General features: G+C 42.7%; 1 pseudogene; it reads left to right on the forward strand.

Annotated features, from left to right (window-relative positions):
- The first annotated feature begins 369 nt into the window (after positions 1–369).
- LOC100482344 lies at positions 370–8,400 on the forward strand (annotated as a pseudogene).
- The last annotated feature ends 3,757 nt before the right edge of the window (positions 8,401–12,157 follow it).

Consider the following 12,157-nt stretch of genomic DNA (forward strand, 5'->3'; position numbering starts at 1 on the left):
GGCGCCCTGATCTCGGCCGCCCGGACTCCGGAACTGTGCGTCGGTTATAAGCCGTGCAGTCGAGTATTTTGTTCTAGCGATGCGAAAGCACTAAGACAAGCAAAGACTGGCGCCTCCCGGTGTCGGGGCCTGTTTGAGGTGCCTGGATGAGAGAGACGGGTCCCAGTGCTCATGGAGCTCACCCTCGAGTGTAAGGACGAGACCACGAATAAGCGCACGGAGAAGACACATTCGCAGATGACTCGTCCGTTCCACACACGTGCCAGGGGTCCTCCTCCACATCGGGGAGACACCTGTGTACAGAACAGAAAGCCGACCACCTGCATTCTCCGGGGAAGGGCTAGACAGTGCCTGCAATGAGTACGCATCATGCCACGGTGAGAGGCTGTGAACCCCAGTTAGAGCAAGATGAGCATGGTGGGGGACTGTGTTGGGGTGCGTGTGGGTGCAACCACGTGCTCCGGGGGCCTTGCTGGGACAAGACATTCAGGCAAAGACTTGGAGGAGGCAGGGAGTTAGCATGTGGGGATCTGAAGAAGAACATCCCTGGCAGAGAGAACGTTCTGGGGTCCAGGCCCTGGAGGGTATCTGCTGTATTTAAGGAACATGAGGGCTCAGTGTGGTGAGAGGGGCCCACGTGGAGGGCAGAAGGCAGTGGGGTCAGTGAGGAAAAGGGGAGAGGTTCTGGAAGCCTAGTGGGCCACGCCGAGGCCTCTGGCTCTAATTCTGGGTACAACATGGAGACACAGTGTGGTCCACAGCAAAGGAACAGCTTGGCCTGGTCTGCGCACGCGGAGGCTCACCGGCTGCTGGGTTGAGACAGGGCGCAAAGGTGGGAGCCCCGATTCAGAAGCTATTGCAACAATCCGGGGAAGAGGTGATGAGACTGGAGGCAGAGGAGGAAGCCGAGGAGGACAGAGGGAAGGGAGAGCCAATGGGACTTGATTGTGGGGTGCGAAAGGGAAGCGTTAAGGATGACTCAGAGGCTTTAAGAACGGGGGACTGGAAGGATGGAGTTGCCACCAAATGAGGTGGAGTCTGCCAGGAAGATTCAGCCTTGAGATCCTTGTGTTGGATATCCGAGTGGAGACGCCAAACAAGCAGGTGGATATACTAGTCTAGGGTTCAGAAAAACATGACCTGGATGGAAAATAGGAATGTGGGGGTCATGGCACACGACGGTTATTTTATACGTCACCTTGGCTACCCTGTAGGACCCAGTTATCTAACCAAACACTCACCAGCTGTTGCTAGGAAAGTATGTCGTAGTACAGTTAGATGTAGATGTGGTCACATCAATTAACTTTAAGGAAAGCAGGGTACCTGGGATACTGTGGGGGTGGGCCTTGTCTGATCAGTTGAAGGCCTTCAGAGCAAACACTGAGGTTTTTCAGAGAAGAAATTCTACCTCCAGACTGCCGCATCAACTCCTGCCTGAAGGTCAATTGATTTTTTTTTTTTCGATAAGATGAGATGACTAACAGCAGGTTTCCGTGCTGATGGGAATGAGCTCACAGAGAGGGTGAAGGTGATGATATAGGGGAGGAAGGTGGGCTTTGCTGGATCGGGGCTCCAGAGGGTGTAGGTCGGCCTTTGATGGAAATGTGGCTTTGTCTCCAGCAAGAGCAGTCAAATTTGCAAGTGCATCGGAAATGACCCAAGGGCTTGTTAAAACCCAGAATTCTGGACTCCACCCCAGAGTTTCCACGCCCTCGATCTGACCTGTGAATTTGCATCTCTTCCTGGTTCCCAGGGGCCCCGATGCTGCTGGTCCGGGACCACACTCTGAGAACCACGGACTTACAGTGGGTTGATGGGAGGCAGAGATGTAAACACAGATGCTTGACAGAAGAGAGGCGTGGTGGGGGCTGACATCTCCCTCGGGGTGCTTCCGGTCAAGTAGAAAGCCAGGCCCCTTGCTGAAACAGGGGAGAGAAGAGAAGGCTGTGGGAACCTGAGGAGAGAGGAAAAGCTGGGGAAAGACTCACTGAGGAGAAATGGGAAAGAGAGTAAACCAGAGCGGATATATAATACACTTGACATCACTGCCGTCCACTGGAGTTTTTCCATCGTGCATTTCAAGTGAGCTCGGGCAACATGCTCTGTTTTCTTTCCCAGCTACATTCAATGGGCAGGGGGCTGGGTTTCAGAGTAGTGGTTTTGCTAAGTGAGCGTGAGCAGGTATGACAAAGCAGGAGGGCAAGAGCACCGAGGATACCGGCAAAGAAAAATGGCAGTGAGGGCCCAAGGAATGGAAGCCGAGTAAAGAAGGGGAGAGAAGGGAGAGGGTGGTGGTGCAGGAGAGGGGAGATCAGGACTGAGCCTGAGAGTACCAACCTGAGCCCTCAACAAGAGGGGATTTCAGTCAAAGACAGTAAGGGGCGGGGGGGGGCACCTGGTTAACTGTCTGCCTTTGACTAGGGTCATGATCCCAGGGTTGTGGGATCAAGGCCCCATCAGGCTGTTTGCTCAGTGGGGAACCTGCTTCTCCCTCTTCCTCTGCCCCTTGCCCTGCTTGTTCTCTCTCTCTCTCAAATAAATAAATAAAATCTAAAAAAAAAAAAAAAAAAAAAAAAAAAAAAAGACAGTAAGGAGGGGGGGCCAGCAGGTGGGAAGAAACCGAGAGCGGGCTGTGTGAACTCGTGGCTCTGAGCAGTCCACCCCACCCCCCCGGGGACTTGCTAACTTCCCATGTCCCTGTGCTCTCACCTCTGCCCCGAGTGGGCCCCTGAGCCGCCCAGCTGCCCTCACTGCCTCTCTGGGTATTGCCCGACTCTGGGAACAGACAGCAAGGACCATGGGTCCGAGTCTGCCCTGCGGGGTCAGCATTTGCCAGGACGGAAGGGCAACCCAGGCTCACCTAGAGGATGGCGTCAGCCACAGTGTGCCAGGTCTAGCCCATGTGGGGGAGGCCCCCTGGTTTTGTATTGAGCTGCCAGCTGTGTTACGGGGACACGACAGGCTGCAGGGTGGATATTGATCCTTGATCATAGTCTTATCAGGGGTCATGAGACCCACTGCGCCAAGGTCGGTCCTGGTATCCTTTGGGGGACTCGGACCTGCCCTGAGCAGATCTTCCTGAAAAAAAAAATCCTACATCGTGGGCTGCCTGGTGTTTATCGTTCTGTCTCTTACCTTGTTTCAACATCTCTATTTTGTTTCCCATGAGGAAATCCCCAGCGAGGAGGGCCTCAAGTCCGCTTTCGTCTTGAGCCCCAGCCAGCTTCAAATGTTCAATGATATTCTAGACCGCTCTTTCCTACACATTTTGGCTTCACATGATTTTGAATTTAAAGTAAGCATTTGTGAACATTTATTTAACATTCTTTTGTGTTAAAAATATTAAACACCTACATAGTCAAGATTATCTAGGTTTGTTGAAGGTTTTCCCCGACAAACTTTAAATATTCCATTATGTTGCTTTCCTGGATGGATGATAATGATTTACTCGAAAAAATACACAACAGGATCTTTGGCTTTTGTACTCCATTCCTGCATAAAGCTGAACTGTGTTACCTGGAAACGTCGAGGAATAAATCTGAAAGGCCAAGTTGCATTCTGGCTATGAATAGCTCAGCCCTGTGTGATCACAGGACCCCAGACAACAAGAAATGCATTCAGATAAAATATTAATAGAACGAAATGAAGACATATTTCTCCTTGCTTTAGGCCACCTCTATGTGCATTTGACACACGGATGCTGCTGTCTTAGGGTAACCTAGTCTGTGTCCTTGTGGGACACGAAACCACAGCTGTAATGATATGCTCTAAATTTATTCCAGAGGCACTGATGTGATAATTTGCTATTGAATTAGGTGCTGGATCATTTATTTTTGCGTGAGGTCTTCCATTATTTTCTTGTCTGTTTGTCCTGCCGTCATGTTTCTGCTCCTGCCACGAAGGATCTCCTCAATGCTTTCCATGCCACTAGCATCCATCAAAAGGAGGGTTGTTTCCTGCATTTGGAAGCACCTTCCAGATAGAGAGGACAGTATAGATCAACCGTGTGGGTGTGACAGTCCCATGCCGGTGGAGAAGCAACAACTGAAAACTCATCTGGAATGGGCTGGGGTTTTTTTTCATTTTTTTTGTTTGTTTTGTTTTTGGCAGATCATGGACTATTCCATTATACGTGTTTAGATTTGGCTAGCATGTATTCATACCTGCTTTGTGCTAGCCTTGTATTTGGCACTTAAAATATGTCATTTTAATTGAATTATTCCATGTAATCTCATCCCAACCCAGGGGGCATATATTGTTGTCCGAGATGCAGAAAAGGGCATGAACTTGTCTCTGCAGATACAAGAATACGTGACGGTCTCAGTCCAAGTTCAGTGTTGTTCAAAACCTCATGATGGACACTTCATTTATGTTTTATTTAAATAATTGAATACCATTTTTATTATTATAAAAGCTACATATGCTCATTGTAGAGAAATTTTAATGGTATAAAGAGAAAAATTAAAGTTGTATTTCTGCCACCCAGAGACAACCACTGCTAACTCATTTATGTGTTGACTATCAGGCTTTACCTAGGTGTGTGTGTGTGTGTGTGTGTGTGTGTGTGTGTGTGTGATTTTAACAGGTTTGGGCTCATACCATAAATATATTTTATATTCTACTTTTTAATCACTTGATATTGTATTGTGAGCATGTTTTCCTATTGTTAAATTTCTGCAAAGCATGGCTGTTACAACTTCCTTCATGGCTGTATCATGATTTATTTAACATTTCCCTTGCTGTGGTTGTCAGTTTCTTTTTTGATTTTGAAAAGGTTCCATAAGCATATCTACACCATAAATCTTGGTCAAAATCTCTGGTTCCTTCGCTAGGCATGGTTTCTAAAACTGGGATTACAGGATCCCTTCCCTTGTGCTCTTGTTCGGAACATCTATAAAAATTGTTTATCATACATGATACTTCTCTAAGTTAGGACAGAAGGGGTGTGAATGATCTGGTGTTTTCTCATCTTCCTGGAGGTTGACAATGTTTACGTGAATGTTTACCTGTGTAGGGGGCATACATGTTGATGAACAATGGTAATTCTTCTCAGATCTGCCTTTTTCTGAGCAGAAATTCTTTCTAGACCCAAGTCATAAGCTGACTGTGAGTCTTGGTTTCGTTGGAAATGCAAGTTTTGTCTCTATAGATGGTCTTCACAGGTATTTCCGTAAGATGTCGGGAGCAGCCCAAAAATGGTAGCCAGAAATTATTTGAATCTTGAAAAACCCAATCCTACCAGGGCGCTTTTCGTAGACGATCTTTGAAGCTCCTATAGAATGAAGCATTTCCCTAAAAAGCAAAGAAAGCATGTGACAGAGATAAGTAAGTCCTGTAGGGGGACAGAAAAGTGACTGCCACATTGACACGCTTTTGTGAAGATTTCAGATACATAAGTGATTTATAATCCTTAGGGGATTAGGGGAAAACATGATGAATTTTTCAAAACCTAACTTTGTCTCCCATTCATTTTCTCTCATCCCTCTGTTCCCAAGGTCTCTTGTTATCCTTCCTGTCCGACTGGTTAAACACATAACCTTTTAATTTATTTTTGAACAGCATCCCTATGGAAATCTAGGGAGGACAAAGGCTAGGAGGTCCTTTCAATTTTCTCTTCAATCTTTTGTGCCTTCCCTTTTATCCTCCCTAAATTGTGACGTAATTAGATTCTTGCATTATTTTGCTTTTTGAACTTCTACAAACATTCACTTTTGTTTTCCATATTGTTTTACTAGCTACACAATGCTCCTCGCAGTTGGTTAGGAGTGCACAGCAATTCGTGTGAAAATGGTCTGTTTTATGTTTATTTCCTCCTCCTTTTCTCCTTGCAGAGTCTAATGCCCCATCACTGTGGTTTTCATGGCTTTCATTCTTTGTCGGATGCTGGGGTTCGCCGTACTTTGCTCTTTCCCATGCTTTCCTTTGTTCTGACTCTCGTCTTTGCTTCTCTTCCTGCTCTGCCCCTTGGCGGAGCAGGTTCTCAGATGTTGTCGCACATCTGGTCCATTTATAGATAATAACTTCCGACTGTTTGTTACCTTTTCTCGGTTTTCGTTGCGATTCATGGAGTCATAGAGTGAATGCTGGCGTTGCCGTTTTCCCTCATGCATAATATTTCTCACATCATTTTTTTTGTGTGTGATTTTCTTGATTCTCCTTTTTCGGTTTCATTTTAAATCCCACAAAACGAATCCCCCAAAGGGTAAGCTTAAGCAAGATTTCGATACAGGCATTATGCAGGGAGAGCAAAGGGGATGTATACTTGCATTCAGTGGCTACCTTCTGTTTTTACAAGTTCATATATTTTTTTCCTATGATTTGGCTACGTATAAAGAAGCTTCCTGGAATATTCTCTTTTGTTATCTTGGTGTGTGTTTCTACAAGAGAATTCCAGTGAGAAAAGGCAACAGGACATGTTTTTTTTTTTTTCTTTCTTTTTGATAGGAATTCCCCGAGAGAATTCTTTGCTTCCAATTCAGACAAAGCTGCTCATCCCTGAGGAAATAGTTCCTGTGTAAGGTTAGAGACAAGGAACTCTCACAAATTGCAAATCATTCTCCGTTCCCAGAAGGGTGTTTTTTTGAAAGAGATCCTCTCCCGCAGTGGTGTGAAGTTTGCCACTCTTTCTTTTCTGGGTTCCAACAAGTAGGTGTCAAGCCTAGATTTGTTAGCAGCTTTTGTGCTGCCTTTTAAAAAGGAGGAATGAAAGGAAAAGATTCAGATCATTGCGAACTCTCACACAGGAATGTCATTTTGGAAAAATGAAGGTTTTCAGGACAACTTACTGGTTCTGTGTTGCGATGTACTCAGACCTCACCCGTGTCGTCACACAAATGGTGTCTTTGTTCTGGTTGGGAAAAGGTGTATCACCAGTAACATAGTTTAGTTTGAAATGCTGTGAAATCTAGTATTTTTTTCCCCTGGAAAGCTGATGACATCAACCAGGCTTTAGTAACATTAATAACCCAAGATTGGGGCCCTTTGACTCTCCTGAAAGATATAAAATGTACAATATCCTGTTTTGTGCCTTTATATGCAGAAATTGCTTTGAATAGGTATTTTGTTTCTTAGGGTTCTTTTATTTGGGGGGCTGCATCGGTGGGTGTGAGAACAGTGAACAGACTGTTGGACAGGCTGAAGACCCAACTCTGGCAGGTTCCGCGTGCTCGGTAAGGGCAGAAGGAGTTGAGACAGGATATTCTATTGTTGCCAAGGTGGGGCTCGGGAAGGGTCTCCACATTCTCATAATGCAAGAGCAGGGTGTGTGCTCTGCGGTATGCTTTTCACTTGTCAAGGGCTCTGAGCACCCAGGAAAATGATGGTGGGTGGAGCAAAGCTCAAGGGGACCCACACGAACCAGCCCAAAGACAATGCCATTTAACGTCATTCAGGCTCCCATTGCTGTATCTCTCCAGAGGAGCACATGGGACTAGCCCCAGGATTTCAAAATGTTGTCAGATTTCAGGGTTCTGGAAGATGGTTCAGTGGAGCTCCACGAGAGGCTGGATAAAGTGGGCTGCATGAACAGAAACCGTCTGGAGCTAGAACAAGGTGCAGTCTGAACATTTATGCCTCGTTTTATTGCAACAATTACTGGCTGTCCAGTAACAGGGTAGTATTACGATCACAAGCTTTGCAGCCCTTGTGTTTGATCGCGCACACCAATCGTCAGACAGCAGGCACGGAGAATCACAGCCCACCGGATAACAGACAAAAGGCATTAAAAGTCTACATAAAAATATTTCAAAGGGCAGAAAGAGTTTAGGGAAAATGACAAATGGTTGTTCTTTAAAGTGAATACATAGGAAGCCTATCTCTGAAAAAGCTAAGCATTGCCACAAGGAATATAGGCAGGTGGACAGAACTGAGATTCGAATGGCTAGCAAGAGGAGCTGGCAACTTCTCCATACCTGTGGAACCCACCTCGGCAGTTGTCATCAGGACCAGAGGTATCAATGGTGTGAGCCCAAGGGCTCGACAGGTATTGAGCTTCTTCGCCTTTGCTAGATTTTCAATGGCACCTTTGTTACGCTCAGCATGGCTTCAGGTAACATGCTAAGGATTGCGGAGCCATATATAGCTCGGTGGGACCCTACCTGAAGTCAGTGAACGAATTGATCTACAAGCATAGTTATGGCAAAATCAACAAGAAGCAGATTGCCCTGACAGATAACACACTGAGCGCTCGATCTCTTAGTAAATAGGGCATCATCTGCATGGAGGTTCTGATTCATGAGATCTATACCGTTGGGAAACATTTCAAAGAAGCAATTTTTTATGGACCGTCAATTATCTTCTCCGCAAGGGGGAATGAGGTAAAAGACCACCCATTTTGTAGAAGGTGGAGATGCTGGTGACAGGGAAGACCAGATCACTAGGCTTATTAGAAGGGTGAACTAAGGTATCTACCAGGATTATTTTTGTAATCTGGTCAGTTAATAAATAACCACTTTCAAGTTGAAAAAAAATAAAGTGAATACATAAGAAAGAAGAAAATTATCAAAATTATTTTGCAAAGGTATTAACACAATTTCCTCTACCCTGAAATTTTTTTATTATATATTAGTCATCATACATTATTAGTTTTGGATGTAGTGTTCCATGATTCATCGTTTGCGTATAACACCCAGTTCTCCACGCAATATGTGCCCTCCTTAATACCCCTGAAATTTTAAAGTGGCATAGCAATTTAAGTCTTCTATTTGTATAAAGGAAGGATGAGTTCCAATTTTCCTGCATCAAAGTGTTTTTTTTTTTTCCCCTGATACTAAAGTATAGCCATCAAGACCATCACTTTTAGTTAGGCCATTTTCTTTTTGAATCTGACTCTCAGCCAGCATCCTTCCTATCATCCAATTGCCAAAAAAAAAAAAAAAAAAAAAAAAAAAAAAAACCTAAAATGAGGAATATAAAAAGAAAGAGCATATGTTGTGCCACTTCTTTCAAAGGATTAGTAATTTGTCAGTGTATTTTCTCCTCAATTTGGCCACAACCTTCTCAGAGTGGCAGTGCCCATTTCTTTGGATTAACATTTTTCCACATTGAAAGAGAAACCAGTTAAAAGAAAGCAATTGCCTTTTGTGTATTAACCTTCTATCCTATGACCTTGTTATCTTCTCTTATTAGTTCCAGGAGTTATTTTGTACATTCTTTGGAATTTTCTACATAGACGATCCTACCATCCATGAATAAAGACAGTTTTATTTCTTCCTTTCCAATATATATAACTTTTATTTCTTTTTCTTGTCTTATTACCCTATTAGGATTTCTAGGATAGTATTGAATAAGAATGGTGTGAAAAAACATCTTACCTTTTTTCTGATCTTCAGGGAAAAGCATCCAGCCTCTCACCATTAAGTATGATGTTAGCTACTGGTGGTGCTGTTATTTTCGTTGTTTTGGAAATGTTCTAAAATAAAGTTGAGGAAGTTCCTCTTTCTTTTCAGTGTGCTGAGAGTTTTTATATGACTGGATGTTGAATTTTGTCACATGCTTTTTCTTTATCAACTGACATGATTTTTTCTTCTTTAACCTGTTCATGTGGTAGATTACAATGATTGATTTTTTAATGTTGAAACAGCGTTGCATACCTGGAACATTTCCACTTGTTTGTAGAGTATAATTCTTTTTACATAATTTTGGATTCTATTTGCCAATTTTTGTTGAGGATTTTTAAGTCTGTGTTCATGAGAGATACTGGTCTGTGGTATTCTTTTCTCGTAATGTTTTGCTAGTGTGATAATACTGGCCTCATAACATGAGTTAGGAAGTATTCCCTCTGCTTCTATCTTCTGGAGGCGTTCTCAGAGAATTAGTAGTATTTTCTTCCTTAAGTGCTTGGTATAATCCACCAGTGAGCCAATCTACGTCTGGTGCTTCCTGTTTTGGAAGGTTATTAATTATTAATTTAACTTTTAAGAACAAATATATGCGTATTCAAACTACTTCTCATATAAGTTTTGGGAGTTTGTGTTTTTTAAGGAATTGCTCCATTTCATCTAAGTTATAAAATATGTGGGCATACAATTATTCATAGTATTATTTTATGTGCCTTTTAATGTCCATGGGATCAGTAGTGATGGCCCCTCTTTCATTTCTGATATAGGTTTATGTCTTCTCCTTGTGCTGATTAGTGTGGTGAGGGGCTTATCACATTTATTGGTCTTTTCAAAGAAACAGCACTTGTTTTTATCGATTGTCTTTAAACCATTTATGAGAGAAGAAAGTAAAAGGCAATGTGGATGAGCAAAGTGAACTACACATTTATTCACAACTGTTCTTTAGTGAGGCTGAGCATACAGTCCAAATCTTATGCCAGGTATAATGAGTCATGTATCATAGAAAACTACCATTTTTATTTATTTTTAATTTTTAATTAATTAATTTTTACAAGAGAAAGAGAGAGAGAGTGAGTGTGTGTGAGCATGAGTTGGGAGAGAGGGGCAGAGGGAGAGAGAGAATCTCAAGCAGGCTCCATGCTCAGCGTGGAAACTGACACAGGCTTAATCTCATGACCCTGAGATCATGACCTGAGCTGAAATCCAGAGTTGGATGCTTAAACAACTGAGCCACCCAGGCACCCCAAGAACTACCACTTTTAAAACAGTGACAACCTGGTTTCTTCTCAACATTATTTCAGACAAATTTCAATGTGGATGACCTTTGCTTTGAAGGCAGTGAGTAGTGTACCATTTACCAGGACAATTCGATAACTATTTTTAGTTGTAACTGCTTTCTTCCCAGGAAAAAAATCCATACACCAAAGTTTTCAAACTTCAGTTGTATAAGAATAATGTGGAGATTATTTAAAAGGCATATTCCTGGATCCCACCCAAATTCTGTTTGGTGTGTCTGTGGAGGGGGCCAGAAAGTTATTAATTGTATAAGCACCCAGGCGAAGACAGCACAGTTGCCTGATGACCTTTCATTGACAACATTGCTGTTTACCTTGGAGTCAGAAAAGCCCTCAGAGGCCATCCATTCTGACCCTTCATTTTATGAATGAGATACTGGACCCCTAGAGTTGGCCATGGAGAGTTGGTCAGTGTCAGTGCCGGAATCTGAGCCCGTGATTTCAGCCTCCCAGTACCGTGATGCATTACTGCAGAGCACTGGTGATGATAGTTCAACTTATTTAATCCAACTTACTTCATGAAACTTTGAACGTATTTTGACAATTATAGAAATCAAATTTCATATAATGAATGTTTTTAATTACTGTTGAAATTGCAAGAGCCTGTGATAAATATGATGTTTCATGAGAGTCAAGATTTTACCATTTGGATTATTCCTTACTAGTTTGGAGGTGCTGTTTAGATATGAAGATTTACCTGACAAACTGTGTTGCTGGAGCGGTACACGTCATGGACCGTTTAAGCTTTTGTGGGTTTTTAATTCGTTTCCTGTCTGAGTTCAAAGTGACTTAAACTTTACTATCACGGATGCTCTGTTTTATTTTATTCCTTTTCCTTGATTCAGTGTTTTGTCTTTGTTTCTGGTTCACACAGATGGCCCACATGGGTGCTAACTTACTCCCCCTGGAGACAGCAGTGATTGGAAATTTGGTTCTAGCATCTACAGTTTGTTGATTTCTACAAGTGGAGGGTAGTGATCTCTGTTGGGTGACAGACAACAGGGAATTTCATTTTTTCACCCTTTGTGTTTGTCTATTCTGAGCTCTAATTCATTAAGACTTTTTGGGAAGGAGAACAACTCTTTGAGATTGAGGCCATAGAGTTTTTGTGTGGCTACGTTGATTTTAGACCTGAGGCTGATGTTGTAGAACTGAAGCTGCACATTCTCAATGTTTCTTCATGGCCACGTGTCCAAGTATGTAATTGAGAAAGGCGTCTTCCTCTCATGTTAGTAGAAATTTTTCCCCCCATCTCCAGAAGATATTAACGAATTAGGTTCTTACGTGTCTTAACGTAAAAGAGCTCTCTCCCAATCATTTATTGAAATAAATATATACTTATATAAATAAAATATTTCTGAATCTTCCCCCAAAGTAATGAAATGGAATTTCTAATATTTAAGAGACTTATAGCTAAAATGATTATTTTGCTGAATCAGAAACATTTTAAGAACCTAAGTTTACATAATTAAGATAAAGCTTTGGTGAATTGGACTGGTTTACTCATTATGGTTTTCAAAAATA

This window comes from Ailuropoda melanoleuca, chromosome 3 (assembly GCF_002007445.2).
Source record: "Ailuropoda melanoleuca isolate Jingjing chromosome 3, ASM200744v2, whole genome shotgun sequence".
Lineage (NCBI taxonomy): Eukaryota > Metazoa > Chordata > Mammalia > Carnivora > Ursidae > Ailuropoda > Ailuropoda melanoleuca.